Source organism: Lissotriton vulgaris, chromosome 10 (assembly GCF_964263255.1).
Source record: "Lissotriton vulgaris chromosome 10, aLisVul1.2, whole genome shotgun sequence".
Taxonomy (NCBI): domain Eukaryota; kingdom Metazoa; phylum Chordata; class Amphibia; order Caudata; family Salamandridae; genus Lissotriton; species Lissotriton vulgaris.
The window spans coordinates 944,943,424-944,957,060 of NC_141698.1; the positions used below are offsets into that span (position 1 = coordinate 944,943,424).

Consider the following 13,637-nt stretch of genomic DNA (forward strand, 5'->3'; position numbering starts at 1 on the left):
TATTATGTCAAAAATGTTCTACATTCTTTCATTTAAAGCCTGTCTATTGTTTTATGTTGCTGAAGTGCTTTCAGCTTAAGCAAAGTAAGCTGCGTGTTTATATTCATGCAGCAATAACAGCAGGAATATATTTTGCTTCCTCAAAAGAAATGAGCAAAATAAAATTAGATCAGAGCCAGAAATTCCGGTGCCGTCTCATTTTAGGATCATACATTTGGAAGGAGACGCTCCGTTTTTCAGTGCGCTTTCAACTAAATTAGATATTTAATGTTTAAAAAACACACAAAAGCCCCCTGCAGTTCACACTCGCTCCACCTCCCCGGCAATTCCCTTTTTATTGTGATTTCCGACAAGAAGGTTCAAGGCAACCGCCCAGGCCGCGGTTATCTCGGGAAACTGATAAAGCCATACTAGCCATGGAATTGACTAGCGTCTCTCCCTCTGGCTTGGAGGATGTGGTCAACATCCATGATACCCTCTTTGGCAAGATCAAAAAACACTGTTCGAGGCATGTGGGCTGCTAAATTCATATCTGTGCATAGATCGCCGCCTAGTGTTGGGTCCGGATGATTGCACATTGTTGTCCTGGAAGAGTCTTCGAAGTATCACGAGATAGGTGGCTCCTCCCCTGGACTACAGTGCGCATGGGCATCGACTCCATCCCCAGATTGTTTTTTTCCGCCATTGGGTTCGGATGCGATTTCGACGTCTCCTGTTCGGAATCGATAAAACAACTTTATTAAGGCCAAAAGGCTTTACTCACTCGTCGGTATTGTTCGCATTCGGTCTCGTGTTCATTCCTACTCTTTGAGTGGGATTTCGTGTGAGTCGGTGACTCTTCGATCATCGAGGCCCTGTCGATGCAGCAAGACCCCGGCGTTGATAAGATGGAACGGAGTCCGTTCAAGTACTGCCCCGTGTGTGGTTCGAAGTACCCACACATCGACGTGCACCCAGTGTGCAACAAGTGCCTGTCGCCGGACCATGACGAGGCCAACTGTATGGCCTGTTCGAGATTCCGGTCGAAGAAGACCATCAAGCTTCGGCGCGTGGCGCGCCTTGAGGCCCAGCGATCGGCTCCGGCGCCAGCGGACATCTTCGGCGACCCCGAGGCAGATGAGCAGGAGCTTCACCTGCAGATTTCGCCGGCATCGGCGGAGGTCGAGACCGACTACGGAGAAGCGGTCGAGGACCACGACCTCGAGGAAGACATCGAGGAGGTAGGGGACGACGGAGAACCTTTTGGGGCCATGGATGATAGCTCGGAGGATGAGCTATGCCCCATCCCGACTTTCACAACGGCTCAGGTCACGGGATCGCCACAAGGCCTTACCCACGACCATACGCCTCGATCCTCCGCCCCGCCTATCGGCCCGGCTATGGAAACCTCTGCGGAGCTGCCATTGCAGAAAGCGAAACCGAAACTGAAACCTTCGGGTTCGACCAAAACCAAGATGGACGCCACTCCATCGACACCGAAGACGTCTGCTACGTCATCGACGCCGTCATCCTCGAAGGCGTCTGCTACGTCATCGACGCCATCTTCTTCGGATACCTCAAGGCCGAAAAAGACTGTTGATGCGGCTAAGGTTCCTAAAGTGGTTGAGCAGCAGAGCTCAAAGAAGGCCTCGGTGCCGCCTAAAGTCAAGCCCACCGCATCGGCCGACAGGCCGGTCGGCAAAGCCAAGAAGGGTGCCGTGCCGAAGCCAGGTGTCCCGGCACCAAAAGGAAAGTCGGTCGATCAGAAAACATCGACAGCGACGCATGGGGCCGTAGGCGGCGGCGGGAGCTCGGCCGACGGCGCATCGGCAGCTCCAGCGCCTAAAAAGGCGTCATCCTCGCTCCAATCTTCCCCAGAGGGTGGATCAAAATCGACAGTCGGATCGACGAAGCCGTCCGCTTCCTTTACGAAGCAGGTACAAGACTCCCTCAAACGGATTAGAGACAAAGAATCCACGTCGGGCCCGAAGACGCCCTCGGAGACCACACCGGTTGTACCAAAGAAGCAAGCCTCGATGCCGCTTCACTTTACCTTGCCACCGAAGGTGGTGCCAAAGGCTTTTGCGCCTCGATCGGTGCCCAGGAACTCGGTCGAAGGGCAGCATACTCAACCAAGTGGCGGTTCGGATCGTCAGCCCTTGTTGGATGACGAGTCGGAACACTTTATCGATGCTGACACTGGGAAACTAACCCTCAAGAAGAGAAAGATTACTTCACAGCCTCTGGAGCCGTTTGTAATCCCTCTAAAGAAGAAGAAGCCACTCCCAGGGTGCCCTCAACTGGTGGAGCCTATTTACCAGCCAACCAGAAGCCCAACACCGTCACCCACTTGTTCAGATAGTGGCGAGGGCGAACAGGATGAACAGTATACCTTCCCTGACAACGCTGACCCTGATGAACAACAGGACTCATGGTTGCCCGCAGGGGATCAGGGGGACCACCAGCCTATATCTGACCCGCAAGGCTACGGGCCTAAAACTTCTCCAACGGAGGATTCAACAGCATTCAATGCCTTAATCGAAAGGGCAGCTGCAAACCACAATGTAGAGATGCATGCTGACCCGGTAGAGGTGGACTTTCTATTCGACACTTTCTCTACTGCCGAAAAGACTGTGAAAACACTTCCTATGCTTAAAGGAATGATGAAACATGCCACTGACATTTTCAAAGACACTACTAGGGCACGAGTGGTGAACCCTAGAATTGAGAAAAAGTACAGACCGGCACCTGGGGACCCAACTTTTATTCGGGGCCAGTTGCCTCTGGACTCTTTAGTGGTCTCTAATGCACGCAAAAGGGCGAACTCGCAGTCAACGGGTGAAGCTCCTCCCCCGGACAAAGAGTCTAAAGTGCTGGAGGCATCAGGGAAAAGGGTGGCAGCGCAGGCAGCCAACATATGGCGCATCTCAAACACACAAGCTCTGTTGGCCAGATACGACAGGGCACACTACGATACATTAGAGCAGCTTCTACAACACCTCCCTGATGAGTTTAAAGAGGGTGCGGAGATGCTCATCCAAGAGGGCAAGCTCATCTCCAACGCTGCGATTAAGTGTGCGCTAGACGTTGCGGATACGGCAGCAAGAGCCATCAACACTAGTGTGATGCTAAGACGCCAGGCATGGCTCCGTATCTCAGGGTTTAAGCCAGAAATACAAACAACTATTCTCAATCAGCCTGTTAATCCAGACAGACTGTTTGGCCCGGAGGTGGACACCACACTTGAAAAAATTAAGAAAGACACTGAGACTGCGAAATCTATGGGTGCACTCCAGTCTCAGCAATTTCGGGGAAGCACTTTTCGTCGCTCAGGCAATCGAGGTGTTACCAGAGGACACGTGGCACAGCAGGCGCAATTTACTAAGGGTGGTGCGAAATCCTCATACACTAAGCAGAGTAGAGGTGGTTACAGAGGAAACAACACCAAGGGCAGAGGCAGGGGCAACAACAGTTCCCGCTCCTCTGCCGCCAACAAACAGTGACTCCCTGTCACTGCCCCCCGACCATCTAACACCTGTCGGGGGGGAGACTCCAACGGTTCCTGCCTGCCTGGAAGTCCATCACCACGGACAGGTGGGTAAGAAAACGTATCCAGTTCGGTTATTGTCTGGAGCTAACGTCCACTCCACCCACCATTCCCCCAAGGCACCGTCCTATGTCAGCAGAGCACTTGCACTTATTGCAGCAGGAAGTTCTTGCGATGCTGCAAAAAGGCGCCATAGAGCTTGTGCCAGTAGACGAACAGGGCACAGGTGTTTATTCCCTGTACTTCTTAATACCAAAGAAGGACGGCTCACTCAGACCCATCTTGGACCTACGCCCGCTCAACATGTATATTCTTTCAGAACACTTCCACATGTTGACGTTGCAGCAAGTCCTTCCACTGTTAAAAGAGGGAGACTTCCTCGCAACCTTGGATCTCAAAGACGCTTACTTTCACATACCACTCCATCCATCCCACAGAAAGTACCTCAGGTTCACCATTCAAAACAGGCATTACCAGTTCAAGGTGCTGCCCTTCGGTGTGACCACTGCCCCCAGAGTGTTCACGAAGTGTCTGGCGACCGTGGCGGCGCACCTCAGGAGGCAGAACATACATGTCTACCCCTACCTAGACGACTGGCTGGTTCAGGCCAAGTCGGCTCAGCAGTGCGCCGCGGACATGTCCAGCACTATTCACATTCTTCACAGTCTGGGGTTTTCGCTCAACTATCCGAAGTCGCACCTTCAACCTGCCCATGTGAGGCAGTACTTGGGCGCGACAATCAATACTCTAACTGCTACAGCTCAGCCAAATCCAGCGAGGATCACCAGTATCCAGTCGCTCATTCAGAAGTTCAGACCGCAACACTCACTCCCAGCGAGAGTGTTTATGCAGTTGATAGGCATGATGGCCTCCTGCATCTTTATAGTCCCGCACGCGAGGTTACATATGCGTCCTCTCCAGGAGTGCTTGGCGCACCAGTGGACTCAGGCTCAAGGACAGTTGAAAGACCTAGTGTTGGTAACCTGTCGGGCATACAACTCTCTGCATTGGTGGACTCCACACAACCTTTGCAAGGGCCGACCGTTCCAAGAGCCTGTGCCACAAATTATCCTGACAACGGACGCGTCTCTCCAGGGATGGGGAGCGCATGTCCTCCATTACACTGTGCAGGGACTATGGTCGATACAACAGAAGAGGATGCACATCAACTACTTGGAGCTGATGGCGATCTTCATGGCACTGAAGTCATTCAAAGTACATCTGTGCAACAAGGTCGTGTTGATCCGAACGGACAACATGACGGCGATGTACTATATCCAGAAGCAGGGAGGAACACACTCTCCACAGCTGTCTCATCTGGCTCAGAGCATGTGGAAGTGGGCCATTCAGAGGAACATCTTCCTCATGGCAGAACACCTCCCAGGCCAGGACAATCAGATGGCCGATCTGCTCAGCAGGTACAGCCACCAACTGCACGAGTGGGAGATACATCCATCAGTACTCCACCCGTACTTCCAGCAGTGGGGTCATCCAGAGATAGACCTGTTTGCCACAAAAGAGAATGCAAAATGCCCAAGCTTCGCCACCAGGTTCCCACACCCTCAATCGCAGGGCAATGCGATATGGATGAACTGGTCAGGCAAATTTGCGTACGCTTTTCCCCCAGCACCTCTCATACTGCTGGTGGCAAGGAAGCTGCTGAAACACTCGATGACACTCATCCTGGTTGCTCCAACGTGGGCACGCCATCCATGGTACACCACATTCCTGGAGCTCTCCGTGGTACCGCATCAAAGACTACGCCTCACACCCAGGCTCTTGACGCAGAACCATGGCGACATTCAGCACCCGGATCCGCAACAGCTCAACCTGGCGATCTGGCTCCTGAAGTCCTAGAATTTGGCTACCTTGATTTGCCCCCGGAATGCATGGACATTATCCGGGAGGCAAGAAGGCCCACTACCAGAGCTTGCTATGCAGCTAAATGGAAGAGGTTTGTCATTTACTGTACAAGCCATCATATCAACCCGCTAGATGCATCCATTCCTAATATCATCTGCTATTTGTTACATCTTTACAAATGTAATCTGGCGTATGCTTCCATTCGGATACACTTATCCGCCATAGCAGCTTATCTCCAGAACAGGCAGCACCTCTCTGTGTTTAGGGTGCCTGCCATTAAGGCTTTCCTTGAAGGGCTGAAACGAGTCATCCCCCCCAGGACCCCACCAGCTCCTGTGTGGAACCTCAATGTGGTCCTCACCAGATTAATGGGACCACCGTTTGAGCCCCTGCATTCCTGTGAAATTCAATTCCTCACGTGGAAAGTAGCCTTTCTCATTGCCATCACGTCTCTACGACGCGTCAGTGAGCTACAGGCGCTCACAATACAAGAGCCATTCATTCAGATTCATCATAATAGGGTGGTGCTGCGCACTAATCCTAAGTTTCTCCCTAAAGTGGTGTCACGGTTTCATGTTAATCAAACCATTGAACTGCCCACATTCTTTCAGAACCCCGAAACGGTGGCAGAAAGAATGCTTCACACGCTTGATGTCAAACGAGCGTTAATGTACTACATTGACAGGACCAAACACTTTAGGAAAACACAACAATTGTTTGTTGCCTTTTCAGCCCAGCACAAAGGCAACCCATTTCCAAAGCTGGAATAGCCAGGTGGATCGTTAAGTGTATCCAGATTTGCTACCATAAGGCTAAGCGCACCTTAACGGTCCCCCCAAGGGCCCACTCAACACGCAAGTTGGGGGCCTCCATGGCTTTCCTGGGTAATATTCCTTTGGAAGATATTTGTAGAGCAGCCACTTGGATTACTCCACATACCTTTACTAAACACTACTGTGTAGATGTGCATTCCAAACAGCAGGCAGCTGTAGGTCAGGCTGTTCTTAAAACTCTTTTTCAAACTTCTGCAGCTGGCACGGGCGGCCGCCGTTAATGGAGGGACTGCTATGTATTCTATGCACAGATATGAATTTAGCAGCCCACATGCCTCGAACTGAATATGCTACTTACCAGTATGCATCTGTTCTTGGCATGTAGGGCTGCTAACATTCATATCGCCCGCCCTCCTCCCAGGCGCCCGTAGCGGCTGCAGGTAATTTCTTGCATTCACACATTAGCATGGACATCATTTACACTATTTCACTCCATCTCTACACAATGGCTAAAAACAATCTGGGGATGGAGTCGATGCCCATGCGCACTGTAGTCCAGGAGAGGAGCCACCTATCTCGTGATACTTTGAAGACTCTTCCAGGACAACAATGTGCAATCATCCAGACCCAACACTAGGTGGCGATCTATGCACAGATATGAATGTTAGCAGCCCTACATGCCAAGAACAGATGCATACTGGTAAGTAGCATATTCATTTTGAAACCTGCTAATCGCAGTGGGGCAAGAGCTTGCAAAAGTGCAAAATGGTATAATGCGGAATGTAGGGCTGCACGACTTGCTCTGGGTCACGCCATTAAGATGAGGGAGCCCGAGACCATCAGCCTAACCAGAAAGGGTTACAAAGTCTGTATAGCGAAAGCTAAGAGAGCCTGGGACGAGCAACATTGGTGTAAACTGAAAAAAGCTAGTAACAGAAAGGATTCCAGAGTGTTCTGGAACATCGTCAAATGGGGCAGTGAGAGAGTCGAGGAACACCCTAATAACAATGTACCACAAGAGGACTGGGTACAATTTTTAAGCTCACAGTATGCTGTTAACATTCAGATTACAGGTGAGGACAGTATTACCATGTCTTTTTCCCAAGGTAATCTTTTTACTTACAAAGAGATTATGTCTGCCCTAAATTCAGTGAAAAGAGGGCGTGCTCCTGGTTTAGATGGCGTCCCCGCCGATATCTTCTTAAATGATAAAGAGCGATGGTGTAAATATATTCACTTACTTATTAACTCCATCGCTAAAGGTGCTGAGGTTCCTGCATTGTCGAGGGGTGCTGTGATCATCCCAGTGTTTAACAAGCATTTACAATGCAATAGGTCTCCCAGCTTTAAAGTTTGAGCTATTGGCATTGTATATTACAATGTGTTACATTAATTTGTTATCAAACTCTGAATTGTTGTATAAAGATGGTAAATGCTGCAAGAAAAAGCAGCACTGAAATTGATAGCTTTCGCAATCGCTATTGTAATGAAGCTGAACAGGCAGGGACAAAAGCATAGTCATAACAATCGATTTAAAAAATAAATGAAAAAAAACACACTGAAAGTCTGCTTTCGATTCTGCGACTGTCCGCAAACCCAAAACAACGGCCTCCTCCTCCCCCGAGGGCACCTCACCACGCACGAGTACAAAAACAAGCATTTGCAGTGCAATAGATCTCGGAGCATTAAAGTTTGAGTTATTGACATTGTGTATGACAATGCCAATATTTTTTAACTTTTGCAAATGTGACCCCTATAGCATTTCTATTGTAATTTGTGTTGTATTTACGGGACTTAGATGTATTGATACATCCTGTTGGTCATGTAGAAATATATCTTCAAAGGCACGGGCAGTAACCTCTCTAAAACTAGAATAATGAAGAGTCAACTATGAGCCAGGTTACCCAGCCAATAAGGTAAATAAATGATATCCAGTTGTATTTGTATTTCTGACATTTTTGTAAAGTGGCAAGGGACGAATGCCCTGCTTGAGGTCAGAGGGCGGTACGGGGCAAGAGTTGATGACCAAGGGGTAAGAACCGCTATGTCGGACCCGGGCACCGGTCAGAGCTGAGGGCACAAGAGGGGGTGGAGCAGATGGACGCGGGGCTCAGAATAGAGCTCTTCTGGCAAACGCGCAGGTTAAACTTGGGAAACAGCAATTGGAAATGCGCGGGTGCTGGGGTGAGAGCAGTGGTGCTGAGGGTGGGCGTCACTGTGGTTTCTTCTTGCTCCAAGTTCTTGCCCCGTGGTTGGTGTGTGCTCTCCAGACCATAGCTTCTCTCCCGCAGTGCTTCTACCGCACCCTCACACACACACACACACACACACCTGCCCACCAGCGGACTCCTCCCACCACCCTCCCCCTAGCCCCACCTAACACAGCAACCGGGTCACAAGCAGGGACTAGCAGGCACAACGAGGGAAGGGGGGCAGAAAAGCATGCACGTTCTGTGTAACCTAAGCATGACAATGTATTTGACGATGTGTACGGAATTAACATACGTGAGAAAGCAATTTTTACAGTCCAGCTTTCCCGTATTTGTAAATAGCTTTCTTATTTAATGGCCAACCCTCTACACGCACACCCTCTGGTGTAGGCAAGATACACATACAATACGCCTGGAATTCGCCGTAATATGTTAGTGACTACCTACGGACTTACGACTGTACTCCTGCGCATAGAATTTCCGTGACCACTACCCTGAAGCTCTCTATTGTCTCAATTTACTGCACTGGGAGTGCTGCAGGCATACTGTGTCGTACGTTTGCCTTGGGGAAAACATTTGCCGTAATTTGTGTTTTTTTCCACTGGGACAATTACCCCAAGATTGAGAACGTGTGTACTCACTTTTACAACAACGTTACATTAAGTGCGCTATTGGCAAATGTCACATGGTGCTGTGGTAACCTGCTGCCGTTGATCGATCCGTTCAACCAGCATTCAGAACCAGCCACCCTAGCCGCTGCGCCACACCCTTTTCACATTAAACTGTTTCCCCCCAGCAAATTCCTGCAGCTTATAACTAAGAACCAACTTTTAGTAGCAAAACCAGGGGTCGGCTTGCGCAGGGGAGATAATAAGCCATGGCACGTTTTGTGCACGTATTTCCTTTCTTCGTTTACACACAGGGTAACCGGAAACCATTTAACCCCCATTCCACTAATTTATCTCCTGCGCGCGTATGCCAGCCCAAAGTAACCCCCACGGAAACACAGGGTGTTTGAGCCGTTGCCAGGACTCGAACCCCGTAGCCCGGCTTCATAACCATCTGCTTCAACCTTGAAGGTAGTTATTACAGAACCTAGAGCCTTTACGTCAAAGTGTGTTTTGCATGCTTGTAAAATGGCCTGCCCATCCCCACTTCGCACTTATTTCCACACACGCGCGTGGACTGAAACCTACGCACTGCTCCAGTCTGTACAAATTTCGGTGGAAACGTTTGGTTTGTTTCCTGTCTCAGTATCTCCATATCTCGGTGCAGGTTCGCGCGGCGTCCTCGCTCTGCCTTTAAAATGCTGTAGGGAGCCGTAGCACAGGCACCTGGGGGTCCTGTCGGCAGTGGGCCCCCTCTCGTTGCTGTACGTGGTTGCCTTGGGGTCACATGGTATTACTGACGCATGCAACCGTCAGGGAGGACACCCACGTGTGAGGAGGAGCGGCCGGGGATCGAACCGCGGGCGCACGCGCCCACGGAGAGAAGCCGCGCCCACGGAGAGAAGCCGCGCCTACGGAGAGAAGCAGTGTTGGTGACGCGGGGCTCCCATGCCCTAGAGAGCCCCCCGCGGTGGCAGCTGAAGACCGGAGTAGTGGTAAGTGGCGGGGGGGGGCGGGGGCGCTTGGTGCACGTGTGTGTGTGTATGTGTGTGTGTATGCGACAGCAGGGGTGAGTTCTCTTTATGTGGGGGTGCATGCATGCATGGGCGCTCGTGTGTGTGTGTGTCTCTGCGTATGCGCATGCGCATGCATGTAGGGTGTTGGAGCTTCCCGGGAGACGGCAGCTGAGCGTGTTCGCGCGCGCGTGGCCTACGCCGATCGCCTTTGCGCGCGGCCGGTGCTGTCTCCTGGGAAGCAGAGTCAGCAACAAAAGATCTCCTGGCGGACACAGCGCTGACGCGCTGTTAAACGCCAGGAGACCTAAAAGGGAGACCGTGCGCACCCAGGCAACTATAGGCCAATAAGCCTTATTGACACTGTGCAAAAAATAGTTGGTCGTGTGGTCGTAAACAGGCTCCTTGACTGGGCAGAGGACAATAACATCTTATCACCCTTCCAAGCGGGTTTTCGAAGGGCAACAAGCACGGTGGACCAAGTATTCCGCTTTCAACTGCTGCAATGGAAGACTGTGGTGCTGGGAGGAGGTAGCCTATATGCGGCTTTTGTCGTTCTAAGGGCTGCCTTCAACCTGGTGCCACGGGTCAAATTGTGGTAAGTCTTACAGAGTTTGGGGGTCCCTGTGGAACTACTGACCTTGATAATGTGCCTTCACGAGCTTACCTTTGCTAAAATTCAGTGGGGCGGTCATGGGATGGTCACAGCTGACTTTGCCGTTGAGCGAGGTGTTCGACAAGGGTGTTCAATGGCCCCAACCTTGTTCACTTTGTACATAAATGGTGTTGTCCCCCGTATGATATCAGCGTCAGTAGATGCTCCCTCACTTTCAGGTCTAAAAATCCCTATTTTAATGTTTGCTGATGACACGCTTATTCTATCTAAAACTCCCAGTGGCTTGCAGCGTGCTCTGTTCATTTTTGAAAATTTCTGTGGGGAACAAGGTCTAGAGGTGAATGTAACTAAAACTAAACTCATGATTTTTAAGCCGCACCGCAGTTTTAAGTCAAAAATTGTCATGAGTGGACGACCTCTGGAGGTAGTAAATTCATTTACGTACTTGGGTATTCATATTGCAGATAACAACAGGTGGTGTCAGCACATAAACCTTGCTACTTTGCGACACAAGCAATTAGCTGGTGCCATCAATTCGGAACACAGAAAGTCTTTGACCAAACCCGTCAAGCCAGCATTGCTGGTTTACGAAGCAAAGGCAATTGGGTCCGCACTTTATGGTGCGGAGATGTGGGGATTCGAAAACTTGAATACCCTAATAGCCACAGCAAAACATATTGGATGGGCATGGGCGATCAGACAGAGACTGCTAGTTAATTAACTATTCTCTGTCTGTAAAATTTGTCTCCATGAAATTGTTATTAATGTTTTTTAGACTATTAATGTTTTTACAACTTTGCTATTTTTATCAATGTATTAATCTCTTTTTAATTATTCAACAAATACTGTGAGAAATTTTTTAATTAAGCGTATTTTATGGATTTAATAGTGCACTGTCTTTGTGATTGACTGTAAATTTAATTGTATTTTAACATTTTGTGTATGTCTTGCTTTTATGAGAAACTACTCGAATAAAGCACTATTTGAATTTGATTTGGTTATCTCCGGCGAAGGGGAAGAATGGAAGTTGCAAAATAGAATGGGAGAATGCACAAAAGCACTTCTTTTTTAGATCAAAAAAGGCGTAGGCGAGGCGGAAACATCCAAAAGACGGCACAAGAGTCGAGCAGAATAAAAACTCTCGGACATCCAATAATAAAAGTGCTAAATTAAATATATATGTAGATATTTAAAGATATATATAGATGCAAATTCATATTTCAGTCTAGTTGTATTTGATTTCAAATGTCTGCATATGTGTGGCTATGGAGATCAATGTTGAGTTGGGTATTATTACGGCTTGTTCAATTACCTATTATTATGGAGTGTCATTTTGCATGTGTGTGTTGTTATCTCGTTATTATGTCACATGCTTCTATGTTTACTTATTGCTAAATTGTGATACTAATGCATGGACATTTAGGTTCTCTTCTGTTGCCATGATAAGTTTTGCTACCGTATATAATTTTTAACATGCCATTTGAGACTGCTATATGACGCTCATTTGCACTTGCACTTCTGAATAGTACAGAGATTGCTCCATCATCCTGTAAAGCGTGAGGGATGCCAACCTGTACTTTTCTAATGATTGCTGAGAGAAACATGTGCACAGCATCGCACATAGCCAAAAGTACAACGTTGAATCATCATCGTGCATAGCCACAAATACAATGTATAATCGTCATCGCAGATAGGCAGAGTGCAGCGTTCAATCATCATGCATAGCCAAGAGTACGATGCTTAATCCTCATCATGCATAGCCAAAAGTACAGTGCATAATCCTCATCATGCATAGCCAAGAGTACGATGCTTAATCCTCATCATGCATAGCCAAATGTACGATGCTTAATCCTCATCATGCATAGCCAAATGTACGATGCTTAATCCTCATCATGCATAGCCAAGAGTACGATGCTTAATGCTCATCATGCGTAGCCAAAAGTACAGTGCTTAATCCTCATCAGGCATAGCCAAAAGTACAGTGCTTAATCCTCATCATGCATAGCCAAATGTACGATGCTTAATCCTCATCATGCATAGCCAAATGTACGATGCCTAATCCTCATCATGCATAGCCAAATGTACGATGCTTAATCCTCATCATGCATAGCCAAAAGTACAGTGCTTAATCCTCATCATGCATAGCCAAATGTACGATGCTTAATCCTCATCATGCATAGCCAAAAGTACGATGCTTAATCCTCATCATGCATAGCCAAAAGTACAGGGCTTAATCCTCATCAGGCATAGCCAAGAGTACGATGCTTACGTGCATAGCCAAAAGTACAGTGCTTAATCCTCATCATGCATAACCAAAAGTACAGTGCTTAATCCTCATCAGGCATAGCCAAAATTACAATGCTTAATCCACATCATGCATAGCCAAAAGTACAGTGCTTAATCCTCATCATGCATAGCCAAAAGTACGATGCTTAATCCTCATCATGCATAGCCAAAAGTACAGTGCTTAATCCTCATCAGGCATAGTCAAAATTACAATGCTTACGTGCATAGCCAAAAGTACAGTGCTTAATCCTCATCATGCATAACCAAAATTACAATGCTCCATCCTCATTGTGCATAGCCAAAAGTACAATGTTCAATCATCTCATCCATCCATCCACCCACCCATCCACCCATCATGCATAGCATATAATTAACAATAGCTAGAGTGTTTATTGTAATTCCATGCACAATTTTAGCCACCCATCCATCATGCATCCATCCACAATTTTAGCCATCCATCCATCCATCATGCATCCATCCACAATTTTAGCCATCCATCCATCTATCCATCCACCCATCCAACCATCATGCATCCATCCACACTTTTATCCATCCATCCATCCACCCATCATGCAAACATCCACACTTTTATCCATCCATCCTTCCACCCATCATGCATCCATCCATACTTTTATCCATCCATCCATCCATCATGCATCCATCCATTCACGCATCCACCCATCATGCAGCCATCCACAATTTTATCCATCCACCCATCCATCATGCCCACCAATCCATCCAC

The 13,637-nt window shown here is 48.4% G+C and overlaps 1 protein-coding gene and 1 pseudogene across 1 annotated transcript in view; one reads left to right on the forward strand and one right to left on the reverse strand.

Annotated features, from left to right (window-relative positions):
* LOC147689045 (serum paraoxonase/arylesterase 2-like) overlaps positions 1 to 13,637 on the forward strand; it is an 856,840-nt gene that overhangs the window by 814,124 nt on the left and 29,079 nt on the right. The gene's annotated exons all lie outside the window — the stretch shown is intronic.
* On the reverse strand, positions 9,681 to 9,809 carry LOC147689046 (small Cajal body-specific RNA 14; annotated as a pseudogene).